Consider the following 10,445-nt stretch of genomic DNA (forward strand, 5'->3'; position numbering starts at 1 on the left):
AGATGGGGTGAGCTGCCATTTCATTTGGATATTGTTTTCTCCTGTTTTGGTTAGGTAAGGATAGTTTAGGTAATGTCATTTATTTTACCATAGATTAGGTTTGTTTATTTGAAGAATAGTGGTGTTTGTTTGTTGTTTTGGCCTTGGCTCACCCTTGAGCTACATGTGCTTGTGTTTACAAACCTGGTCCATCATCAACCAACATTTATGTTACAGCCCTTTACCCCTAGACCCACAGGGGTCGTAACATAAATGGGGACTCTGCCGTGATTCTTTAACCCGTGATTCATTGTTGGTTGATGGATTTGGTGAACTGTGTTTGTTTAAACTTGTATAGTAAATAATTTGTTTAAAATTGCAGTTAGTACTTTTGATCTGGGGGAATTCTTGAACAATCCTACTTGGGAAGACCTGGATAGCTGCCGCAAGGCAGACTTAATGGAGATTGCCACACATTTCCAACTCTCGGTTGGAACTCAAGCTTCTTAAGCGTGATATCAAGTGTCTTGTGGTAGGTAAGCTGTTGGAGCAGGGGACGCTTGTTTTACCTGTGGTCTCTGATGAACATGCAAGTTCTCCTGGTGAACCTACTGAAGCACAGCCTTCTGTATCTGAGGAGCAAGCTCATGTTAAAAGTGCTGAGAAGGCAGGTGTGAAAGTCACATTGCCACATTTTGACTTGGCCTCTCCTGTTAGCCTAGTGACAATGCCCCCAAAATGTTGAGATACCCCTACCGGAGGTAGAGCAAAACACAAATGTTTTTCCTCATCTCTAAGGTCTCCCATATATGAAATGGATTCTTGTATAAAAATATTTTACTGCAAAACTTGTTAAATTGATAGATATTGTTATAGACCTCCAAAGGAAAAAAGAACCAAAATATAGCCTGGCCGTATGAGAGTTGAGACATATAAACTCATGTAGATTAATAATACAAGCTCCAAGAGCTTTCAAACTTGACATGCTAGCAGTCAGACAGTTGCCTAACATAATAGAAGAACCTGGATGTGAATATCTTTATGCATGTAGGAAATATCTACCTTTGTACACATACTTAAAATAAGCGGAAATGTAAAAAATGAATATCTATGCAGAATGTTCTCATTTACTTTGTAGTAGCTCTGCCATGACTTGTTATAGAAACACAGATGAGGGCTTTTTCTGAAAGGTGTGGTTGTGCTGAATCCAGCAATACCACATGTGTAAATATAGCATGCATGGTCAGGGAGTTACATCAGTAAATGTATGAGGTGTCCTAAATGAAAGAGAATTAAACATTGACATAATGAAGTCTTCAGTCCAAAGCCCATTATCAGTGGTGAGAAGCATGTTGACAAATTCAATGTTACTGCAAAGTAAAGTCACTTGAGGTAATGTTCTGGTCTATAATGTTAATATATTTATGATACATTTAATAAATGATACATTTCATATACATTTTATGATACTTATGGAAACAAAGATTCAATTGAATCAGGTTGAAATAGAAATAGAACACCTTTATTTCAATCTACTGCGTTCTGAGCCCCCTGCTGTATTCACTGTACACACATGACTGTGTGGCCAGGTTCAGCTCCAACTCCATAGTGAAGTTTGCGGACGACACATGGTGGAGGGGCTGATCTCTAACAATGATGAGAAGGCCTATCGGGAGGAGGTTGATGAACTGGCACGCTGGTGCCGGGATGCATGTAGGTTTTTACCAACGCACTTTCAGTTCCGCGTTCGGGTTCCGCGATCTGATTGGCCACTGACGTTTCTCTCAGCGCCAATCACGTTCTGCCTCTAACAGCCTGCTAGCTAGATAACGCCTAGTTCTATCACTGGTTAAGCTTGGCGACTCTTTCGAAGTTGGGTTAAGGTTAGAGTTTGGAATCAGGGCTGGTGGTCTATCGCCCTGCTCTAAGACAAACTCTAACCTTAACCAACTTCGAAAGAGTCGCCAAGCTTAACCAGTGATAGAACTAGGCGTAACGCGATTGGCGCTGAGAGAAATGTCAGTGGCCAATCAGATTGCGGAAAACTGAAAGTGCGTTGGTAAAAGACTACACGCTGCCGGGATAACAGCCTACTCCTGAACATTGGTAAAACCAAAGAGCTGATCGTGGATTTTAGGAGAATACAGCAGGTGACACACACAGGTGATAAATGGGGCTATCGTGGACAGGGTGAGCAGTTTCAAGTACCTGGGAGTCCACATCACAGAGGACCTGACATGGTCAACACACATAGATTCTGTGGTGAAAAAGGTGAAACAGCGCCTCTATCACCTGAGACAGTTAAGGAAGTTCAGGTGCAAATCCAGAGCCTGCAGAATAATGAAAGACCCCCACCACCCCAACAACAGCCTGTTCAAGCTGCTGCGGTCAGGCAAGCGCCTACGTATGTAATGTCCATGGTTCACATAGTTGACTTTATGTTCATAATGTTCAGTGAGCTTGGTAATGTTTAGTACTGACCTATAGAGGGCGCTCTATGTTTTACTCCTCAAGAGCAAGACACTCGGGTTATCTTGTCATTGCAATACGGAGAAGCAGCGGGAGTATTGTCATTGTGGTAGTTCTAGCCATAACAGCAGGAATGTGTCTGTAAGCTTGAAAACGTTCATAAAGAGTCAAACTGGAATCAATGTGTCGGAGCCTTCATTCTAAAACTTTACACTGGCAACGAGGAGTAACAGTTATATTTTTGTATAACCATGGCTGCTGCATTACCATCGTTCCCTACTTTTGATACAAGTGACGATCACAGCTCATCTATCCGTTGGAGAAAGTGGATACAGCGTTTTGAAAATGTCATTGTTGCGTTGGATGTCAAGGATGAAACAAGACGACGTGCGATGCTTCTACATTATGCAGGGGAAGGTGTACAGGATATTTTTGATACACTGTCAGACAGGGGGGCGCAAAAGACTATAAAAAAGCTAAAGATAAACTGAGTGAGTATTTTTCCCCTAAACTCAACGTCACATACGAGACTTACAAATTCAGACAAGCTATACAATTGGCTGGAGAAAGTCTCGACTCTTATCACACCAGGCTGCGACAGCTAGCAGCAACCTGTGAGTTTTCTGATATTGGAAGAGAGATCAAGACGATGATTATCCAGACGTGCACATGTAATAAGCTGCGACGTCAAGCATTACAGAAACCGGAGATGACGCTGACTGAGCTACTATCACTAGGTAGAACCATGGCACTTGCCGAGACTCAAGCATCAGGAATGGAGCAAACACGACACAGTTCGGCTCAAGGAAACATGAAGGAAGATGTTTTGGCTATGAATATGGGGAGGGGAGCTACAAATAAAAGATGCTATAATTGCTCTGGCACTTTTCCCCATCGTGAGGAAACACTGTGCCCAGCGAGGGGGAGAACGTGCAACACCTGCGGTAAACAAGGACACTTCACAAAGTGTTGTCGTTCCAAATGACCACAAGGGGGCACCAGAGACCGACATGAAGTGCATTATATGCACACCAGTGACAGGGAAATCACACCGAACTCAACAAATGCAGACAGAGAATCTTCTGAGGAGTATCTGTACACACTTTCTCAAACTAAATCAGACCTCCCACATGCAAACATAAAGGTTGGTGACTGCAAAATAAATGTGATGCTGGATACAGGGGCAACTGTAAATATCATTGATGAGGCAACTTACCAGAGACTGACATATAAGCCCCCACTCACCAAATGCACTGTTCCCATATTTCCCTATGGCTCTCGTAAGCCACTACCTGCCCTGGGAAAATTCACCTCGCTGGTGGAGTCCAAATCACAGTTCACAACTACAACATTCCATGTGTTACAAGGAAATAATGGCAGTTTACTCGGATATGACACTGCCAGTCAACTTGGGCTAATCAAGATTTCCAATGCCCTTCATACATCCCCAGAGCAGCAGGAACAGCTCCCATCTCCACGACAACTGGTCGACATACAGCCCACATCAGCTTGCAAACAGACAGAAGCAAATACAGTGGATGATATCCTCACTGAGTACGATGGTCTATTCCATGGATTGGCCAAGTTGGATGGGGTCCAAGTCAAGTTGCACATAAAGAAAGACGTTTCTACTGTCACACAACCTCATAGAAAAGTGCCGTTTCATGTGAGGAAGCGGATTGAAGCTGAACTACAACACCTGGAGGATCTCGATGTGATTGAAAAGGTTGATGGCCCCACTCCATGGGTTTCTCCGATAGTTGTTGTTCCAAAGCCAAAAGACCCGGAAGGTGTGCGTATATGTGTGGACATGAGGGTACCAAATTGTGCCATCGAAAGAGAAAGACATCTCACACCCACAGTAGATGACGTGATACAGGCACTCAATGGAGCCAAGTTCTTCTCAAAGCTGGATTTAAACAGTGGATATCATCAGCTAGAACTGGATCCATCCTCACGATACATCACAACATTCTCCACTCATTTAGGGCTACGACCAGGGGCGGAGATATAGGCGAGGCAGCCGAGGCAGCTGCCTTAGGGCCCGCGGGGGGTCTGGGGGGAGGGGGGGCCCGGGACTGAATGGAGTTGCCGTTCGCGTGTGGGACTGGATCGACAGACTGTGCGTTTGTTTTGACTGTAGGCTCCTCCCGTTTTGCCAGTACTGTGGTACGAGTACGACTGATAGCGTGTGTGTAACTGAGGGGTACAATTCCCTGACTGTATTGAATACGTATGGTATCATTAAACCACTACTGCGTTATGTACATTACTACTGGCCATACAGTACACAGGTATATGTGATGAACACCCCCACAATAACACGGCTTAACAAGAAAGTACTGTTTATAATAATATTTATTAGAAGAGCACCAAGATTATCTTACATTTATTAAGAATGAGAGTTGCGCTTGTAAGGCGAAGAATGTGCATGAATAGGTCAAGAGCGTAAGTCCATGAGCATATTACGAAGGGGATAATTAATACCACCTGTAGCATAAGAATTATATAGGGCACACTCGTAGGTCAGCTGGAGATACTAAGGGGTTCCCTCCGGTTGTAAGCCAGCAGGGGAGAGGAATGTTCGGGAGCAAAAGTCTGGATCAACGAGGAATCAATAAGCTCCAGCTACGGGAGGCGGTACATATACTCCCTCGATCAGCAGACGAAAGCAGCAGCTATAATCCAAGTATGCGTGCAGCATGGATGAAAGCCAGCCAGCCTCTTCCTAGAGACGGGCTCGAGTGATGCTCCTCACGGGTAAATCCCACACAGCAGCGGGGTAGACGGTTCTCTGCTCCAGCAACCACGGTACCAAATCAATATAATCCAGCCGGAAAAGGCTCTGCATTCACCGGTGTAGATTCTCCTGTGCACGGTACTTCACATTTAACTAGGTCGAACTTGACGTTATTTCACTAAGCTCTGACACTTTTACTATCCTATTCGCACGCGGTTATAAGTGCTCTATTTAGATGCAAGGTTGCTCACTTCACTTGGTCGTTGACTCGTGATGAAGGCTTTAACGTTTGAGGGTAACTAACTGCTGTATCCACCTGCAACGTATTTATACGTAGGATGAATAATCTAGTGCCAACCTTATTTCTGTCTCGTATTACTGCGCAAAACTGGGCATGTTGAGACAAGCCTTGGCGGTGGCTTTGAACTAGACATTGGGGGTATGGTCGCTGGCGCCTAGGGGACGCTGTCCAATAGGAGAACGAATATTATGGTCTGGCCTGTACCTAGGTAAAGGGATATTCCGTGTATATGTACAAAGAATATACAAGGGATATCAGACGATATACAAATATTATACATGGGATCTCAAGCAATAAATATATATATTCGGTTTAATCTGACCCTTTGTAACAGTGTGGTTTAGGAACAGGGCGTTTTACACAAATCCAGCGCTCCCTTTCTTGGCTGTGACGTAGCCACGTAAGTTTCACAAGCAGGCGTCGGTTACGAATAGTTTCATGCCGCGTTCACGTTACGTGGGAAGAAGCGGAAGAACCAGCTTCCGACTGGGAAAAACCATTCACGTCAGCCTCCTAGTGGTAATTCCTACTAGGACATATGCGATTTTTTATAGACCCCGATATCTCCCACTTCGCGTCACGAATTGCGGAAGTATGGATGTGGGCGTTTCATCGAGTCAATGCGTGAAGGCTTCCTAGTTGTAGCAACGAGATGTCCTCTGGTTCTTCCGCTTCTTCCCACGTAACGTGAACGCGTCATCAGAGGAAAAAGATCGCTTGCTATAGGGGCAACAAGCTATAACACATCCAACATAATAAGTCACCTGAAACATCACCACCGCTACGATGGTGTATTAAAATCCGACGATGCCGAGCAGCTAAAGGGGACATTTACTGAGGACCAGCACAAAGTGTGGATATATTATGATTTAACAAGTCTATCTGTCCAGGACGATGACAACGTTATTGCAGGTAAGCAGGCAGCCTAGCCGTTTCTAACTACTAACGTTATCACGCTAGCTTGGATGCTAACTAATGTAATGTCATGGTGAATGAATGAACACTTTATTTAACAGATTGCAGAATGGGTACAATACAGTACAGCTCAATACATACAATTGTTAAAGGATAACTCCACTATTTTGGGAAATTAGCTTATTTAACATCTTCCCTGGAGTTAGACAAGAAGATGCATACCTTTTTTGTCTCTGTGCGTGCATTTTAGCTTTGGGAATAGATGCTCCGTTAGCATAGCTTAGCTTCATCACTGGAAGTGAGGCAGGACAGTAGCCTTACAGTGCCTTACAGTGTATTGCAAGGTCTGACATTGACCAAACTTGATATGCATGACCTTGGTGGGCTCTAGGTCAACTCCTGAAAAGGGGGTCAATGTCAGACCTTGCAATCAAAAGTTAGGGGCGCACTGAAATTATGGCAAGGGCCCCCTAACTTTTGATTGCAAAGTCTGACATTGACCCCCTTTTCAGGAGTTGACCTAGAGCCCACCAAGGTCATGCATATCAAGTTTGGTCAATGTCAGACCTTGCAATACACTGTAAGGCACTGTAAGGCTACTGTCCTGCCTCACTTCCAGTGATGAAGCTAAGCTATGCTAACGGAGCATCTATTCCCAAAGCTAAAATGCACGCACAGAGACAAAAAAGGTATGCATCTTCTTGTCTAACTCCAGGGAAGATGTTAAATAAGCTAATTTCCCAAAATAGTGGAGTTATCCTTTAAGGGGATGCAGACCAGAGAAAGACTTTCGTCTTGTTTACATCAGGGTCTCCCATTTTCAATTCATCATAACATAATGACATACATGACATACAGATAGACAGTACTGCTACATCTATACATGACATACCAGATTTGCAAATACAGTACTGTTTGTGATACGAAAAGAGTCCAGAAAAGAGAGTATATACATTTGACGTATTATTATTGTATTGTGATATGTTTTGTTTCATGTTGGGAAAAAAAAAATGTTGATTACATTTCTTTTAATAATACAATAAATATCGTGTGGGGGGGGGGGGGGGGCCCGAGCTGTCAATCTCGCATCAGGGCCCGTGGGGCATTCCAACCGCCACTGGCTACGACGTTACAAGAGACTGAGCTTTGGGGTCTCGTCGGCTGCAGAGGTGTTCCAAAATGCCATTCAACAGGCCCTGGATGGCATTCCAGGAGTCATCAACCTCAGTGATGACATTCTGTTTTTTGGGGAAACCAGGGCTGCCCATGATCAAGCTCTCAGGGCAACCTTTCAGCGACTGAAAGAAAAAAACCTGACTCTCAACAAGGCCAAGTGCTCATACGCACAGACCACTTTTGACTTCTTCGGATATACGTTCTCAGATGGAGGTTTCTCTCCAGATCCTAAGAAGGTTCAGGCGATTCATGATGCTGCTGCCCCGACCAATGCAAGTGAGATACGCAGTCTCCTTGGCATGGCAAACTACAGCGCCCGATTCATAAAGGATTTTGCCACTATAACTCAACCCTTGCGAGACCTGACAAGGAAATCTGCTCATTGGACGTGGACCGAAGAACACCAGAGGTCTCTTAATGAGATGAAACGCAGCCTTACTAGTGACACTGTGATGACCTACTTTGACCCACACAAACTAACTGAACTGGTTGTTGATGCAAGCCCAGTAGGTCTTGGGGCTGTATTGGCACAAAGGAACAGTCCAAATGAGCCGGCCAGAGTGATAAGCTATGCAAGTAGAGCACTGTCCCCCATTGAACAAAAGTATTCACAGACAGAACGTGAGGCCTTTGCTATTGTCTGGGGCTGTGAACATTATCACATATACCTCTATGGTGCAGCCTTCACACTTGTCAGTGATCACAAACCATTGGAATGGATTTTCAATAACCCCAAATCCAAACCACCTGCTCGTATAGAGCACTGGAGCCTGCGTCTGCAACCATACAACTACACAGTCTGTCACAAGGCTGGCAAAGACAACCCGGCGGATTACATGTCGCGCCACCCGGCACAGGTATCACACATCTCTCACGCTATGTCAGACGACGAAAGACAAGCTGAAGAATACATAAACTTTGTCACTGAAAATGCTGTACCCAAGGCGATGACACTGGCAGAAATTCAGGATGCAACCACAACTGATCCCACTCTACGTGAAGTAATTTGACTCATTAAAGATGACTCATGGAGGTTGCTGTCTGACAAACGGGACTCTATTGATGGAGTTGACAGATCTGCTCTTGTGTCGTTCAAGAAAATAAAAGATGAACTGACAGTGACTGCTAATGGTGACACTGTACTGCGTGGCACAAAGATTGTCGTCCCCCACTCTTTTATGCGTAAAGGAGGCGCCATGTGGTTCCTTTGGCTCTGAAGGCTGGTGATAGAGTTCTCTGTCGTCAAAAGAAGGAAGGGAAGCTATGCCCTGCTTACAATCCCCACCCATACAAGATCATCGCAATCAAATGCTCCATGGTGACAGCTAAACGTAACAATCATGTCATCACCAGAAACTCATCCCACTTTAAGAATTTACCTAAGGTGGATGATCACCACTCTCAATCAGCTGACATGCAAGGTGTCATAGACTGGACTGAAATAGATCCTCACCACACTGCAGAACGTTTACGCCCTGACAGCCCCAGGCCACAGCCACCTGGTCACAGGTACCCAGTGAGGGAAAGCAGAAGACCCCCATCATACCTCACTGACTTTGAATAATGTGCATAATGTAATAATGTTCTAAAATACATTGTTGAGTTCAACTAATGTGTAGTTATTGTTAAAGAAAAGAAATGTAAGGAAAGGAGGGTTGTAATGTCCATGGTTCACATAGTTTACTTTATGTTCATAATGTTCAGTGAGCTTGGTAATGTTTAGTTCTGACCTATAGAGGGCGCTCTATGTTTTACTCCTCAAGAGCAAGACACTCGGGTGATCTTGTCATTGCAATACGGAGAAGCAGCGGGAGTATTGTCATTGTGGTAGTTCTAGCCATAACAGCAGGAATGTGTCTGTAAGCTTGAAAACGTTCATAAAGAGTCAAACTGGAATCAATGTGTCGGAGCCTTCATTCTAAAACTTTACAACGTACACATGTTACGAGCACAGAGAGACTCCGGCTCAGCTTCTTCCCCCAGGCCATCAGAACACTGAACACTGAACTCTCCACTCACAAGTTCACATGAGCACACACACACACACACACACACACACACACACACACACACACACACACACACACACACACACACACACACACACACACACACACACACACACACACACACACACACACACACACACACACACACACACACACACACACACACACACACACACACACAGAAACACACAGAAACACACACACAAGTACACAACACACATGCTGCAACCACTTTAAACAATCACTTTAAACTAAATGGAAAAGTCACTTTAAAGGAATGAAGAATATAAAAGTCACTTTAAGGAAAGAACAGATGTGGTTCTTGTATAGTATAGTTTAGATATAGTAAGTAAACCATAATGACGGAGTTAAAATTGTATATTGTATAGTAGTGTACATAGGAACCAGTGCCTTCTCAGGAATTTAGCATGTCTATTTCTATCATGCACATCTTATGTCTTACCTGTTTTTGCTATGTCTATTTTATTATTGTATTATTGCACAATCGATGCAGGCATGGCCACCCGCATTTCACTGTATGCCCTGGTATGTATGTGACAAATAAACCTCTTGATTCTAGCAACACATCACCGTCACTCATCCACATTATCATCAGTGACTAAATGGATCATATTTGGGCAGTCAGGGAAAGAGCAAAAGCAAAACTCAGTGCAAGTCAAGCCCACTGAAAGACATTGGCATTTGCTGGCATCATTGCAGTTTCCATCTTTACAGTACAGGTGGGTGATGTCTCAAACTTCCTTAGGTGCCGGTGCTTTCTGGAACATAACAGGTGCAATGGTCCCATCTTCTCTGAGCCTCCACCCTCTACCAACTGGGTTCCAGAGAAGAGGCT

This window comes from Notolepis coatsorum, assembly GCF_963971535.1.
Source record: "Notolepis coatsorum genome assembly, chromosome: 2".
Taxonomy (NCBI): Eukaryota; Metazoa; Chordata; class Actinopteri; order Aulopiformes; family Paralepididae; genus Notolepis; species Notolepis coatsorum.